The following is a 15,934-nucleotide window of genomic DNA, read 5'->3' as shown; positions in this document are numbered from 1 at the left end:
TCTAAGCAATTGGTTTTTGTAGTTCCCCTTTACAAGCTTACATCAAAATACTGTAACTACAGCAGTTATAATTTACACATTCTATTTTCCCAATGGAAGTTTGCAGATAAAAATTTAGTTCAGGTTAACCTTTTCCAGTCCTTGTCCAGTTTAGTTTAGTACATTTAGTTTAGCACATTCGAAAAGTAAATTATTATAGGATCAGATAGTAAACACAAACTTAGCCCAAACCAAGAAAATGTATGAATAACTACTGAATACATTAATCTAGTAGAACTTTTTAAGGAGGACAATTACAAACTTGTAAGACAGTGATGATGAGAACAGCGAAACCAGCAACTGCTTCAAGATACCACCCTACCCCTTCTTCAGCCATTAATCTCCTTCTCTTGGAGTTCATCATCCCCACTGAAGATCTGCCAGACAAGGAGTGCTCACACAAAGCACCCTTCTTCAGTACAGCCAGTAAAATTAGATAGCTTAGGCTGATCATCTATTCCACTCTCAGCTATTGCTGCAGCAATCCTGCTTCTCCGGCTCACTTGGACAAATCTTAAGCTTTGCATATCATTCTTGCAAAAAGTCATTCTACACTGTAATGGTGCAAAGCAGTACAAAAATACCTACTTATTGAGTAATGTACTGAATCCATAGCTAGCACTAACTGCATGCAAAGCTAAGTATTAATATGTTATAATTATGTTCACTATCCCAGATAAGACACATACTAGGATCGCTGCCTTGTCAGCAAACACTGCCAGGTGGGGAAGAACAGGACACTGACTTTTCTTAGGACAGGCTGGTCCTCCGAGTTGCAGAATCATTGTTCTCATTCTCTGCTTTCTTCCTAAAAAGGAAGAAAGCAGAGAATTCTTCCTTTCTTCTTAAAAATAAGTTTTATTTCATTTTCATGTCAGACCTTTTCCTCTTGAATCCTTGACCTGCTATCTGTGATATGTCCAAAATTACACTTACAAATTTTTACTTTTCTTACTTTGTGTGGCTTTATCTCAAGTACTTTCTCACTCCTTAACAAGAATTTTCCCATTGTAACTCATCCAAGTTCCCACAGCTTAGCTGGACTAAAAAGCCTTGAATCCCAGCTGAACCCCAAGGATGAGGGTGGAGGAGCTGGGAAGCTGACCCACAAACCTTTCTAGGAGGCAGCCTAAAAGCTAGTCCAGATCTCTGAAATATTTATGTCCCTTGCTGGTATCACCTGTGACTTTAGCAAGACCTTTTCAGCTCCCCTAGCCTCTGTATCACAATGAATCAGTGTAACGATATTTAAGATCTTGAGCTGGAAAGCACAACTGAAGTCCTGTAACTGACATGTGCCACTCTTCACAACATGAGTTCAAAGTTTCCTGGAGTATCTCCATCTTCAAATATTTGTTTTTATACACACCAGTGAAAAATCCATTATATTACTTAAACTGAAAGCCTTGATGAACATAGGCATCACTGATCATCTCTGAGCTTTTTCAAGATCAAATGAACTTTTATTAGAAGAAAGTTCTTTCTCAGAACTGAAAAGTGCAATTATACTTGTAGGAAACAGGAGTTGTTTCAACATCATTCCCCTCCTCCTATCTGTTTGCAATACCAGATGGAGATTTATTGGAGCTGAAAGTATAGGGAGAGCGAGGGACAAGCTAAGGAGAAAGCAGGTAAAATTCAGTACATTTTTTAATACTGATAACATAGCTCCAGGCTGAACAGCTTATAGCAAACAACAGTATAGCAGTAGAAGTAGAATACAGTAGAAAAATAGGCAACATGCGTTTCTCCACATAACAGCTTTGCTGTTGAAAAGAAACTAAAAATGTTTCAGAAGAGTGTTTCCTCTCAATGGTGTTTAATTCAAACTTCCAGAATACACAGACCACAACTGCAGGCCTGATCCAGGCAGAAGTATGCAATTAATCATTGCAGTAATAACTGTATCATTGAATCTCCTTTACAGAGTTTATTAAGTTCTTAAAACTGGGGTCTGATAGTGTTTTAAATAATGCTAGTAATAAAACTTCTGCTTCATTTGTATTAACCATAGGCTAACTTTTTTCCTTACTCAACCTTATAGCCAAAAGACAAACAAAAAAACCCTAACAACTAATACTCTCACTGGTAGCAGTTGTACCTCTGACATCTTCCTGCCCATCCCAGCATTGTGAGGCTCTCATCATTTCACACTCAGCACCTGTGATAGCCAAGCTGTCTTTCTGTGGCTACAGAGGTATAGAAAGGCAGGGGACGGATGGCTTGATGTGCACCCAGAGTGTCCCTTAACACAGGGGCAGAGGCAAAATGGTGCCCACCCAAGCCAAGGAAATAAGTAAACACAGCAGATGGGGTGACCAAACCACATCTAACCATAGCTAATATGTGCTTTCACGGGCCTTTCTCCATCAAAGCATCAAGTATATATTCATTTTAACACACAGTCAAAAGTAATCATGATGCTTTGCTGAATTAAGTTCATAATACATAGAACAAGACTTTGGGACACTGTCCCCCAAGTTATTTGTCAAAGCTCCTTCCATAATCATGGAAAGAATTAAGCCCATCAGAGTGGATCCAAAACAACCAGCAAACTGTGAAACTGGCTTCTTGTGTAGCCAGGAGGAGTTCCAGGGAAGAGCCTCCAGAAAACCTCCCCACTCATGGGCTGGATAATAAAATCCATTCAAAGGAAAGGAATTCCTAGGAACTTATGGTATTAAGAGCTCAAAGACTCAGACCTTTGGAAAACAGAATAAGGAGATGCAGACGCATCCATCTCCTTTCAGAACGCCCCTATCTCTCCTCCAGCATTGTCGCTGAGGGCAAGGCATAACCAGGAGGGCTGTGTCAGGGCTCTGCGCAGGCAGTGACTGTGAGGGAATAAATTGTCTTGAGGAAGCAGAGACTGTCGCATGCTGGGGAGGACAAGAGGAACAGGAGGTGCAGCAGGTGAAGGCAGAGGTGGCTGCTGGTCTGAGAACAGCACATGAGGTGCATACTCCTTTTACGCAGACTCAATTTTCTGTCAGACATCAGCTTTGGTAAATTCTCCCAGAAGCTGCCCTAAATTAAATTCCAGGACACATCAGTAATGTCCTGCACTTCATGTAGCCAAGGTCCCTTGGAACCATGCCCTGAAGTTACTCCACATGTTATCTAACGTGTTTCATATCCTGGAGGAGAAACCGTGCTACTTTATCTGTGGCTAATCAAACAAATTGGTTCCAGAAATGATGGTCACCAGAAATGCATCTAGTACAGAGTGGCCGATGCCTCCTGTCTGATCAACAAACCTGTGAAAAGAGGAAATCAAAAGATGCAGATATAAACATCTGCAGGGTTCTGAAGTAAGCACCTAGATTCCACTTCAGTCCCATTTTAGGAAGACAAACCTCTGTGGGGACTCATCCGTATTCCCTAACAGATCATAAAATTTACATGATATTCCCCAGCACCAGCTGACTCAGTAGGAATGTTCAGTCAAGCTTCTCCCAGACAAAAGCCAGCCATCCTCATTTAGCAGGATGAAAACACTGAACACATTTGTGCAGACAGTCTTCCCTCCAAATCAGTACACTCCAGACCCAGGCAGCATGTGAACCTTGTCCAGATGTGTGAAAATGTTAGGTATTTGACACAACATCATCGTATTTCTGCATCCTAAACAATGCTTTATAAAAACACTGGTTTTATACATTTTCTTTCAGCAGAGCTTAGATATAAGCTGTACTGCAGCAGGACAACATGCATACTAACTTGGGACTTGTTTCCAATAGGCCATGAAATTACCATGATTATTCATCTCAAAGAAAGTGGAATCATGATCTTAAAACACTATTTTAAACTGAAAGTCTCTAGGGGAAAATTTTCCAGAAATGCTTTATTGAACCTTAAAGTTTTCCTGTGCAAACATACACAGGACTTTTAACATGGGCCATCTACAGCTTCTTGAAGTTAAACCCAGGCTCTCTCAGGCACTGGACCACAGCAGCGCTCTCTCTCTCACAATAGCTGTTGGACTAGATCAAGTTCCAGCAGTGCTGAGCTTCTCAGATTACAACATGGTGGCTAAGAAAATGCATCACTGTACCTCATTCCAGGAAGTCAGGGGTTGCCCCATTTAATTACTCAACATTTTGGCTAAACTGCTCTTCCCCAGACAACTTTAGTCTTTCCCTACCGCTCAGATATATTTATCACCTAAGATAGCATCTGGATTTTACATCAGGAATGTTGCAACATCACTGAGGTCATAGCTGACAGAAACCTCTGCTTGCTCATTGAAGTTCTCTATACTGGCTTGAAACAGTGTGTAAGTCCAGAAATGTATTTTAATCATGAATTTAAAATAATTTTACAAACACAAAGGTTGTTCTGAAAAAGCTACATCTCAAGAATAACTTGTCTGCCTTCATTCATCAATGTATTTTCTTTCTAAAGTAGACCTCCAGATTAAAGAAGTAATGCAGTAAAATCCAGTTGGGGGGGGGGGGGGGGAAGCAGGTTTTACTCAGGTTTTTTGCTAAGATCTGAAAAAGGAAAAAATGGAAAAATTCTCATCACAGTAATTTTAATAATCTACCTTGCTCAGAGGTACTGACATAGACCAGCCACCTCTGTTGTAACTCCTTTGTTGTGTGAAGCTTACTATTCAGTGACATGAAAATGGTATTTAACAACTGTTCTGGTAATGCAGTGACACAAATAGTCTTTCATTTTTCTGATTGCTAAACTTTGAATTTTACAGTGTTGTCTGTTTGCTGCTGTCTTTATTAGCTCCGCTGAACTGATTTTACATTCAGTTGTTAGAAATTTATTACGACTCATCTTATACATCTGTCCTGGTTTTGGCTGGGATAGAGTTAATTTTCTTTCTAGTAGGTGGTATAGTGCTGTGGTTTGGATTTAGGATGAGAATAACGTTGATAACACACAGATGTTTTAGTTGTTGCTAACTAGTGCTTACACTCGTCAAGGACTTTTCAGCTTCTCATGCTCTGCCTGGTGCACAAGAAGCTGGGAGGGGGCACAGCCAGGACAGCTGACCCAGACTGGCCAAAGGGCTATGCCATACCGTATGGTGTCATGCTCAGTATATAAACTGGGGGGAGTTGGCTGAGGGGGCAGTGATCGCTGCTTGGGGAAAGGCTGGGCATCAGTCAGCAGGTGGTGAGCAATTGCATTGCGCATCACTTGCTTTGTATATTATTATTATTATTATTATTATTATTATTATTATTATTATTATTATTATTTTCCCTTCCTTTTCTGTCCTATTAAACTGTCTTTATCTCAACCCACGAATTTTACTTTTTTTTTCCCGATTCTGATTAAGTAAATGCAGTTTCACATGGGCACCAGAAGAGAAGTCTTTTAAGTGACGTACTGTTCTTTCTGTACTATCTGAGGAAAAAAGCACCCCACCACGTTTAACAACATCACTCCAAAGAAATTCAAACTGTTGAACCACAGAGGCCTGGCGTTTACAAAACCAGATAGAAATCCAAATACATGTTTTGCAGAGCAGCTTTGCAGCACTGATCACTCACTAAGGGGTGAACAAGTCTTTCTTTCTTCTCCCTCTGAAATGCAAACATTCTTTTCCTTTTAGAGAGAGACACACCAATAAAAAAATAACAAACCCTCCATTTTTAAAAAAATATTTCCCTTTCTTATCAGCAGTATGTCAGCACTAGTTAGCTTTTGCCAGCTGTCATAGGTTGCCTTTGAAATAGGTACCTCCTCTCATGATGATTTGGAAATGCCAAAAGAGAATCCTAAATGTAAAACCCAACAAGAATATATATGAAACCAGAGGTAGCAGAATACCTGCTTTTCTACTGTATTTTTGTTCAAGAAAAAATATTAGTCTGCCATGACTAGGGAATTAGAAAAGCTCCATCTTCCAGTGATCACTAAAGAGATAGAAAGCCTCTTCCCTACAGAGATACTGGAGAATGAAGGGAATAATCCACCCATGAAGCTGCAGCACTGGCTTTACCATAGCCCTTAGCTCTGCTGATCCCTTCTTCAGCTCCTGCTGGCTAACCCACAGCCACAGGGAGGGCATTTCCTAAGCGCTGGACTCTGGCACACCTGAACATGAATACCAGAAAGCCTTTATCTCTGTTCTCTGTTACTCATCTCTGTCCTACAAGGGACTTCATTCTCTGGATGCAGACTAGGCCCCTAGAGGGTAAGAGGAAAAAATTTCCCTTGTGATTACACTTTCTGCAAGTTGTTATCTTGCTGAAAAATTTAAAGCTGAAAACATGCCCCTTCCTTCATTCTCAGATGCCTCAGATACACAATTTAATGAAAAAAGTCAACAACCTACTACATTTCATATTTGTGATCTGTTTTTTCTTAAAAGAAAGTAAAAGGCACATACTGCGGCTTTCAGGAACAAAGGAAGCTGTCAGTAATAACCATGCACGGTATTATATCCAAGGATTAGCCTATTTGAGGCTTTATCAGGAAACTACACGATAATTAATTGGCCACAACACTGAGTTTTGAAACAGAGGTTGAGTCATGTTACAAGAAGGAAAGCAGAGTTAGTTACTGCTCCAGAGAGCTCTTAAGTCAGTAGGAGACTTTAGATCCTTATCCCTTTAACATAAAACTGATTTCCCACAAGTTGTATATAAAGACTGTTCTGTGAAATTAGCGGTCAGACAGGATTTGTATGTCACCCTGATATTTTCCAGATGTAGACTTTGATATTACCAAGAAAAAAACTCAGCTGATTCAGGGGATCCTCAAACTAAACCTCAGTGCTGCTTATTTTCTAATGTCGTATTCCTTTTGGCAATACTAACTTAAACTCATAAACAATAGTGTTGTATCCCAGAGAATGCAGCATGCCCTCAACCACAACTGAAAGCAATAGGAGCAGAGCATGCTGAGCACCTGGCAGGAAAAGTCCTTAATTAGCACCATTTGGAAAGCTGTAATATGAGATCACTCACTCTTGGCTCTTAAGAAAGAACATGAGGTGGTCCAGAAGAGAAAATGTACCCAAATCAAACACATGTGTTGACATATACCATTACCTTGCTGATTTAAATAAAAAGGGTAAGAATTTATTCTTAAAACTATTCTAGAATTGTCCTGTATTTTAGGTATAATTCATGTTTACGCATTAACACAAGTTCTGTGCAAACTACTTGTGTTCTGTTGCATGGATTAGAACCATGATAAACGTTGGTAACTGTGTCTCATTTTAAAAAAGCCATACTTAATTTGACATGACTGTCCTTTTAAAGTTAATGGCACTGTTTATGCTCTTATGCGAATAAGAGCAAGAAATACAGAATCATTTGCAGAGTCACTCTTTGCATAAATGAAATGACCCTTTCTTGTTAAAAAGAGGAAAAACAATTTGAAAGGAAGAAACACTTTGAGGTAAACCATAAACAGACAATGGCTAGAATTTCTTCCTTGTAATCAGTTTGTAATTGAAAACTCCACGAACATGACAGGCTGCTTATATTCTGAAGAAACCTCCTTCTCCTCTCTAGTGCAAGGTATATAATTGAGTGAAAGAAAATACCTTCGACAGTCTCAGACCCTCTCTTCTACCATCTTTGATTGTATTTCATTTGCATTGAGTAACCACTTTCCATCCTTTTGCTGAGACCGTTTATCTCTCCTTTAGTCAGAGCTCAACTTCTTCCTCGGGAATGCAGCACACCACAGCACAGAAGTTACATGCAAGCATTCATCATGCCAGTTTAAGTGTCCAATGTTCAGTTCTGGCCAGGAAATTCCTACATTTCATTCAACTTATTAATGCATGTATGTTGTATGAAAAACAGTTAATATTTCTTCAAGGCTAAGAAAACTTACATGATTCTAAAATCAAGGAACAGAAATAAAACATGCTGTGATTGCCTATGGCTCTTTAAAAAATCGATCTGCAATACTTGTACTTAATAATACCTCTCACTGACATAAAAGAGGGGAGGTTTTTTAGAAAAAAGTTTCACATAGTTTTTTCAAATTACATTTTCTAAGAGGAAATAGAGGACAAAACAAAGCAACTCTAGTTGCAATTTTGTCTCCCTCAAACCTTCATACAACTATTCTCCTGTGCTATGTTCCTGATTTCTACGATGACCACCACCATCATGTGGATAATAAAACAATGTTACTTGAAGTAATATGGTAATTTTTTCAGTATGCTGCTTATTTTGACCAACAGACTGCAGTAGAGCCAGTTTCTCTATAGGCTAGGTGATGGCTGGTTTTGTGGGTTTTGTGCAATGATTAAATGATTCACTGGGTCTCTCCTCCTGAAGCAGTTAAATAAAAAAAAAAAGTTCATTTGCGAAAATAGATTTTTTTTTATGCCATATATTATGTTTCACATTACCAACTTAAGATTATAAATCTGGCAAAGGCCATTGGCCATCTTGTCTAGATGCAGCCAAATCCTCCTGCTTAGATATGTTCTCTTACAACTTCACATGCTGCAATGCAATCAGCAGACCCAACCTCACACCTAAGCTAGTATCAGTTCTTCTCATTAATGTTGCACAGTGTCCATTTTGAGGCTAATACTATGAAAAGACAATGTAAATGCACACAGGGTCATCTTTTAAAATAAAAATGCAAGTACAGATAAGTCAGTTCAGCAAAGCATAATTTCAAGGTATAAAATGTAACAATCTTAACAAGCAGCCTGCTCCTATAAAACCTGGAATCTATTCAACCTCCAGGACAATGCCACTAAAAAATGCCATCTTAAGGATCCCAACAAGAGGCTACACACTCCTATTTAGAGGGTTTTTTGTTTCATTTTGTGTTTGGTTTGGGTTTTTTTTTGAAGAAATGATCAATAATCAAATATGGTGTGATTCCAGTTCCAATCAGGAATACTGTTGTCATTGAATCCAATCTGGGAATGTATTTTTCATAAAAATACCTTCAACCTTATTTATCATTGCCTTACTCACTAACTCAGTTGACATCTATTGCATCAACTACTGCAAAAGCAAGAATAAAGCAGGACTCTCAATATCATCATCATCATCTTGGAAATCTCAATACTGCTTCATTGACTTACTACCATGAGCTAGCCACAGACCTACCTAAGAGTCAGCTAAATACTGAGCATCCTAGAGACAGCACTGACAAACCAGATTTAATTCTGAAGACTATGTAAGGATGAGTAAAAGGGGGAGAATGGTACATATCAAAACTTATGTCGTGAAAGAAAACAGTTACCAGATCTATAAAGTGGTCATACTGGACAAGCAGGGACACAATATATTCACTTGCTCTCTTCCACAGGAAGAGTATGGAGGAAACAGAGTAAATAATTGGTTTATAAGAATTCTTCACATCACTCTTGAAGTATGTGCTGGTTTTGGCTGGGGTAGAGTTAATTTTCTTCATAGTAGCTAGTATGGGGCTGTGTTTTGGATTTATGCTGGAAACAGTGTTGACAATACAGGGATGTTTTAGTTACTGCTGAGCAGTGCTTACACAAGAAGCTGGGAGGGGGCACAGCTGGGACAGCTGACCCCAACTGGCCAAAGGGATATTCCATATCATATGACGTCATGCTCAGCACAGAAAGCTGCGGGAAGAATAAGGAAGGGGGAGATGTTCGGAGTGATGGCGTTTGTCTTCCCAAGTAACTGTTATGTTTGATGGAGCCCTGCTTTCCTGGGGATGGCTGAACACCTGCCTGCCGATGGGAACTAGTGAATGAATTCCTTATTTTGCTTTGCTTGCATGCATGGCTTTTGCTTTATTTATTAAACTGTCTTTATCTTAACTCATGAATTTTCTCACTTTTACTCTTCCAAATCTCTTCCCTATCCCACCGGGGGGGATTGAGCGAGCGGCTGTGTGGTGCTTAGTTGCCAGCTTGCAAATAAATCATTTTCCTATATAAAACAAGGAGACAATTGTGCTTAGCACTGGGAAGACTAACACACACACACACGTTGGCTCTGTTAGTGTTTTAATTACATGACCCACATGATCCTGACATTACTGTCATGATAGAGCTCTATCAACCCCATACAAGGACCTCCCCAGATTGTTTCCACTCTCGCACTCATAGTATTCCGTTCTCAGTCATTGCAACGGGGCTTTTCCCAGTAGGGGAAGGGAGAATTATCGCACCATGAGATCATGGTAACACAGCCACAAAGCAATGCCAGTACTCCTCCACTGTTATGACATCTTAGGCTAGGATGGATATTTCAGATTTCAGAACTATGGACACTCAAGTCAACTGGCCAGATGTTTCATGACTCCTTTTGGATAAGCTCCCAGATCAAACCTAAGCAGCCTAAAAGAAGAAACTTTTTTTTTTTCTTTTTCTCTTTTTTTTCTTCTTTTTCTTTCTTTTTATTTTTTTTCAAGTGGAATGTCCTTTACCAGTGTATCCCTTTTCCTAATTGGCTTTCTAACTCTAAAAGTATTTGATCATAGTGCATATAAACTGGTTTAAAACATTCCCACTGTTTTAACCAAGTTGAACTTTGTGAGAGTTCTTTGCAAAGTTGACTTATATTTTTATTGACAAGGTAGTTATTGATCAGCCTTGTGTGTCAGAACACACATATTATGCTAAAAATTGAAACACTTGGAGCTCTAGCAAGAATGACAAGTTGCTGCACAACACCATTGTTGTAAAGTAAAACAGCCCACAAAGCCACAAGTAACTTGGAAGTTTGTAAGGATATGAAATCAAAGACATCAGAAAAATTCAATGTCAAAATAAACCTCCAGAGCTTGTTTTTGCTGAATGCAAAGGCAAAACTCGAAAATACAACTAAAAGGGTCATAAGAGAGAATACCTCAGATGGCACAGGATGGGCTTTTCTCTTAGCTGAGTGCAGACACAAAATACAGTGCACTGGAATCTGTAGATCAGACAGTTCTTGTCTCCAAAGAAAAAAGCAAGCAGAAGAGAACCAAAAACATCTCTAGAGTTTTACCCAAAAGGCAGCAGGAGCACATCTTGAATTTTCTGCTTCATTTGAATGATCTTTTCTTTAGTTTGAGAGAAAACACATTTGAGAGGTAACGTAATAGGAATAAACAGAACACTATTGCATGAATGCTAGAGAGGAGAAAAGATTCAAAGACCAATTTAAAACTAAATTAATTAGCAAAAATTTTCATCTTCAAACCTTCTTTCACTTAGTTCTTGACTCCATAAATATTTTTTTCATTTGATTATAAATAGACAAAGTTGTTATAGAGATAGAAATCAAGCAAATGCATCTTTTAGCACATTCATAACACTTTGAAAACCACATGCTTCAAAGTGAGAAAATTTTTGTCAGGAGCTGCCAGGTAAGCCTGAAATTATAGCAAACAGCACTGGCAAAAAAAAATATGCATAACCTAAGTGGAAAGGAAAATAATGGTTTTAGATGCTAAAATGTGAAATAATTCTGTGACTTCATATTTAATTTCCATCTACTGACCTTTTCCTATGAAGGGAATACAATCCAGTTTCTCTTTATCTCAAGAACTATCTTCAGACACTCTATTTTTAGTGTCTGTCTTGTAGAGATCTTTTCCAATTGGAATAATTTCATTAGCGAGGACATTCAGCTTATAGCCAGGAAACCAAGACACTACGCCTTAACTTTGGTTTGGTCTTTGGCAAATAATGAAAACTTGACAGCTTCAGTTATCCAGCTGTAAAAAAGAATTTTTTTGAGGCTTTAGAGGAGAAGTGCAAGACATTGATTGTGTATATTGATTTATATCATCTAAAAATAGGATTAGAACCTCTCCATTGAGCAAAATAACTTGTTTCCCCTACCTATTGAAAGGACAATTATCTCCTCTCCATCAGTTCTCTCTTTCCCTCATTTACCTCTTCATGATCTGGAGGACTCATCCTTTCTCAGTTTTGCTCATTCTTCTGCCTTCCTTTCTGTAACAGAGAATAGTGATGATGACGTTTGCCTCTTGAAATGAGGAGCAAAGGAAGGTGCCTGCTGGGAATAATCTAGTCCTTATCTGCATGCATAGTAGTTGTACCCTCAGGTTTCATCTGAAAATTATTTTGTCTGAAAACTCAGTCATCTTCCACGGGTGCTGCTGACATTTGTGCCTTCCTCCAGAGACGAAATAATTCTTTTCAAAATATTCAGACAATCTCATGAAACAAATTGGAACCTGCCATGTTTCATAACACAAGACAAATATACTTCCACTAACTATACTGGAATCTCTGCTTAAGGTGCTTGGAGTGAGCCTTCCTAAGACAAACGGAAGGTTCTGTGGAAAATTAACAAATTGACCTTTAAAATCGTATTTAGAAAACAAGACAGCTGTTGAAATAAATTCAGTCTAGTTACACTGTGATTTATTTAGCTGTATAACCTTGCAGTATTGCACTGTAACCACTAGAATTGTCTTTATCTTTTCAGATATAATTGATAGGCCTTTTCCTTCACTTTACTGATGAATGTCCACCTTACAGCAGCTTTGCACTAATACCTTATTGATATAAATTGGGTCTTCTTTCTTTGTCTTTATTAAAATTTCCAAATTCCAGACCACTTTTCTGTAAAAATAGCTGCAAAACAAAGCAACCTCTGCTGTTATACAAGTCATCTAACATGACTCAGGCTCTCTTGAGTCTTCAGGTCAACTTCCACGATCCATTCTCCCTAAGTCTGTTTGGCCTCATCCATTGTTTTCTCTGTGTCCAGAAATATACTGGACAGTCAGTAGACTGTCTATTGAAAAAATTTCACCAAGTTCACTTTACTCTCAAAACATTATACCACTTCTCTTTTCCTCCAGTCTCAGGCACAAAGCAGTGGGAGGAAGCACAACAGTGAAGCCTCCTTAACGGCACAGTGTAATTTGTTGTTCACACAGATTTTCTGCTGTCATTGTAAAGATGAGCAGGTGTCAGTCAAGAGAGCACGTGAAGAAAGGATGGAGCCTCAGAGAAGTGATGTTTTCCCCTTAAACCAAAGATCCTAGGGAAATCCTCAGGATCCATTTCTTTCTACTACTTGTGAAGTAAACTGAGAGATGCTGTGGCAGAAACCAGTCTTTCCAGGCTTCCTCCAGCTGTAAAGTATATGGTACTCAAACATCTTTGCAAGCAGCAAAGCATAGCAAATGATACAAAGAGAGAATTAATCTCCACCACTGCTAAAAATGTTGTGTCTTTGTTGCTATGGTTTTAATGCCTTAATAATGATGCCTCCTCATCTCCTCTAGTAACAGATTTGCCATTATGTATAGTACAGCACTTTTAGTTCTGAGTACAGACCACCTGATTCCTCCACAATACAGACATGATTTCCATACAACAGAGTTAGAGCTGCTGTATGACCTGGGCTGCAGCTGTGAGCTGGTATGCTGTGCAAAGCAAAACTTTCTTCCTAGGCATCCAACCACCATATCAACTCTTCCAAAATCATTGCATTAAGCTTCCCACAGTTTTTGACCTGGACAATATTGTCTATCAAACTTTTGCATATATGAACAGCAGAAAAACAACCTAATGACCTCATTAAAACTTCCATTGCTTTTAGAGAGCAAAAGACTGCGCACATGAGACAGAATAAGCACGTTTACAATAATATATTAAAATATAAGGTGTATTTCAGAATAGGACTAAAAATACAGATCAGTCAATAAGCTGCAAAACACCACAGACAGAAGAAATTCACAAAAAGTCAAGATCAATAATAATTGTAATACCTAGTATTTATAAGACTTTCCTCAAGATGTGCGAGCATTTTAAAATAAGAATTTACTTTTATTTAATATTGTTATTCCTAAGTGGCAGAGAAATAGGCACCATATAGATTATCAAATATGATATAATTTGCAGAGCTAGAAACCTAGTTCCATGCCTCAAAAACAAGCTTAGTGAAAACAGTTCACATAAAATTAAGTTTTTTCCCATAATCAAAACACATTTTACTTCTAACTCATAGGAAAGTTAAGTTTATTTCTGGATTATTTTAATTTTCTTCAGTCTTACTGACAGAGCCTTTGTGGTACCTGCTGTAAACAGATAATCACATAACAAAATCCTGTTCATGAATTCAAACTCTGTCTCCACAGCTGGTCCCCATATTCCTGCTCTGGAACCTCAGTCAATGTCTCATTGTTGATTACCTACCTCCCTGCGCCCAGGAGGAGGTTTCAGCCATCTTTTCCTGCATGGATTTTTTTTTTTATTTTGTTTCAGGTGTTCTCCCATCCTGGAACTGAAACTATTCTGAAATGTTTGAACAGAGCAGTCATATCTTCACTTTATCCTCACTTGCTATCTAAACAACTTGAAATCTTTTAGTATAACTCATCAAATATTATCTCTTTTCCTGTAATCCAGTCCCAGTTCAAATGAATCTTTCTTAAGCAACAATTATAAAAGCAGCAGATACCATTATTGTGTATTACCTGACATGTACAACAACTTGAATATTTCCTTGCCTTAATCAGCAATGCCTCCCTTGGTATTTCCAAGGAAGACTTTTGCTTTTTCATGGCTGTATTACATTCTTGGCTGAGTAACTTTGTGAGTGAGGAATAGTCAAGTTTTCCTTTTTGTCTGCCATGAGTGTGTCTGGCTATTCCCACTTTATAGAGGAAAATCAAGTACACAGACTTTTGCTTTGCTCTATTAGATTTCTTCCTGTCTTTATTATGCCCATGCTAAAGGACCACCAGTTCTTCTTTCATAATATTACTACTCTCTTATACATCTTTTATCTCTTTCTGACTTCCCTTGGCTTTCAAAAGTAATTTTAAATCATGCATTAAAATAACAGAAAAGTGTCAGTAGTTGTTTTAGGTACCTTCTAGCCTTCTAGACCATAGGTCATATCTTTGCTATATTTTAGCTCTAGTTTAGCAGATTTGTTTGAGAACCAGCAGATGTTCACCTTAACATGCCAGTTTTTCCTGTGTGCTGGGGAAGAGCTGGAATCACTATGCCTTTCCTATATGTGACCCTAAGGTTAGGGTTAGGAGAAAGAGACTATGTAGTTAGAAAGTACAACTCAAAGCAAACTAAGGGATGATGCTACTATTTCCTCTGAGCAGTATTTAATCTCTCAGCAGAATGCGGTCCCTGGCCTATAAATCACCTTGGAGTTCAGGCTGAAAACAAATGAAAGTCCAGAGCTACATTTGCAACTGGGAATGAAAATGTGCTGCAAAATGAAAGTGAGCTGCAAAAGTAATTCTGCAAAAAGAGACTGTCTGTTCGCTTTGAATACATTAGCTCTGTATATTAAATTTATACCTTGCTTCCAGCTGCAGCAGCATCTGTACTCTTATTTTTGTCTTTCTCAACAACCGCATTCACCCTTTCAGCAGGGCTAACATAACTATCCCATCTTTATGAATTATGACCATGCCTAAGTATTAAGTCCCTTAGTCACAACCTAAATGGATTCAAACAATGCAATTTACTTGGGCATAAAGCCATCACTGTTAGCAAACTCTAGCTAGTACAGGACACTCCAGCTGGTCTCCTCAACAACTGAAGCAATAGCAACCATTCTTCACAATCTACATTTATTTGTCATAGAACAGAGAGACAAATTCTAGACCTGAGCTCTTCTACTCCAGGCACTCGGTTTCCCAAAATAACATAATTAAAAGATCACTGAACATCTTTGAAAACATGTTTGAAAGATGGTACTCCAGCTCCTCATTTTAAGATATTCCTTAGAAATAAATGACCTTTTCCTAAGACCAGTCCATACCTGTAACCAAAAGATGTCACAAGCCTCACCGTTCCTTACTCCATTGCAAAGTATACATCTCCAGCTCACATTCTCTAAGAAATACTCAGTAAAGTTATATTAAAAAACTATAGATATTATCCCTCAAGAGGATGGCAGGAGAGAAAGATAAAAACTACACACCAGCTTAGCCATTTCATTTAACAGGATACTAGAAGTATTTG

The sequence above is a fragment of the Nipponia nippon genome, unplaced genomic scaffold, assembly GCF_047370975.1.
Source record: "Nipponia nippon isolate SJK-2023a ecotype South Korea unplaced genomic scaffold, ASM4737097v1 scaffold_5, whole genome shotgun sequence".
NCBI classification, from domain to species: Eukaryota; Metazoa; Chordata; class Aves; order Pelecaniformes; family Threskiornithidae; genus Nipponia; species Nipponia nippon.
Note: the sequence above shows the minus strand (reverse complement) of the source record.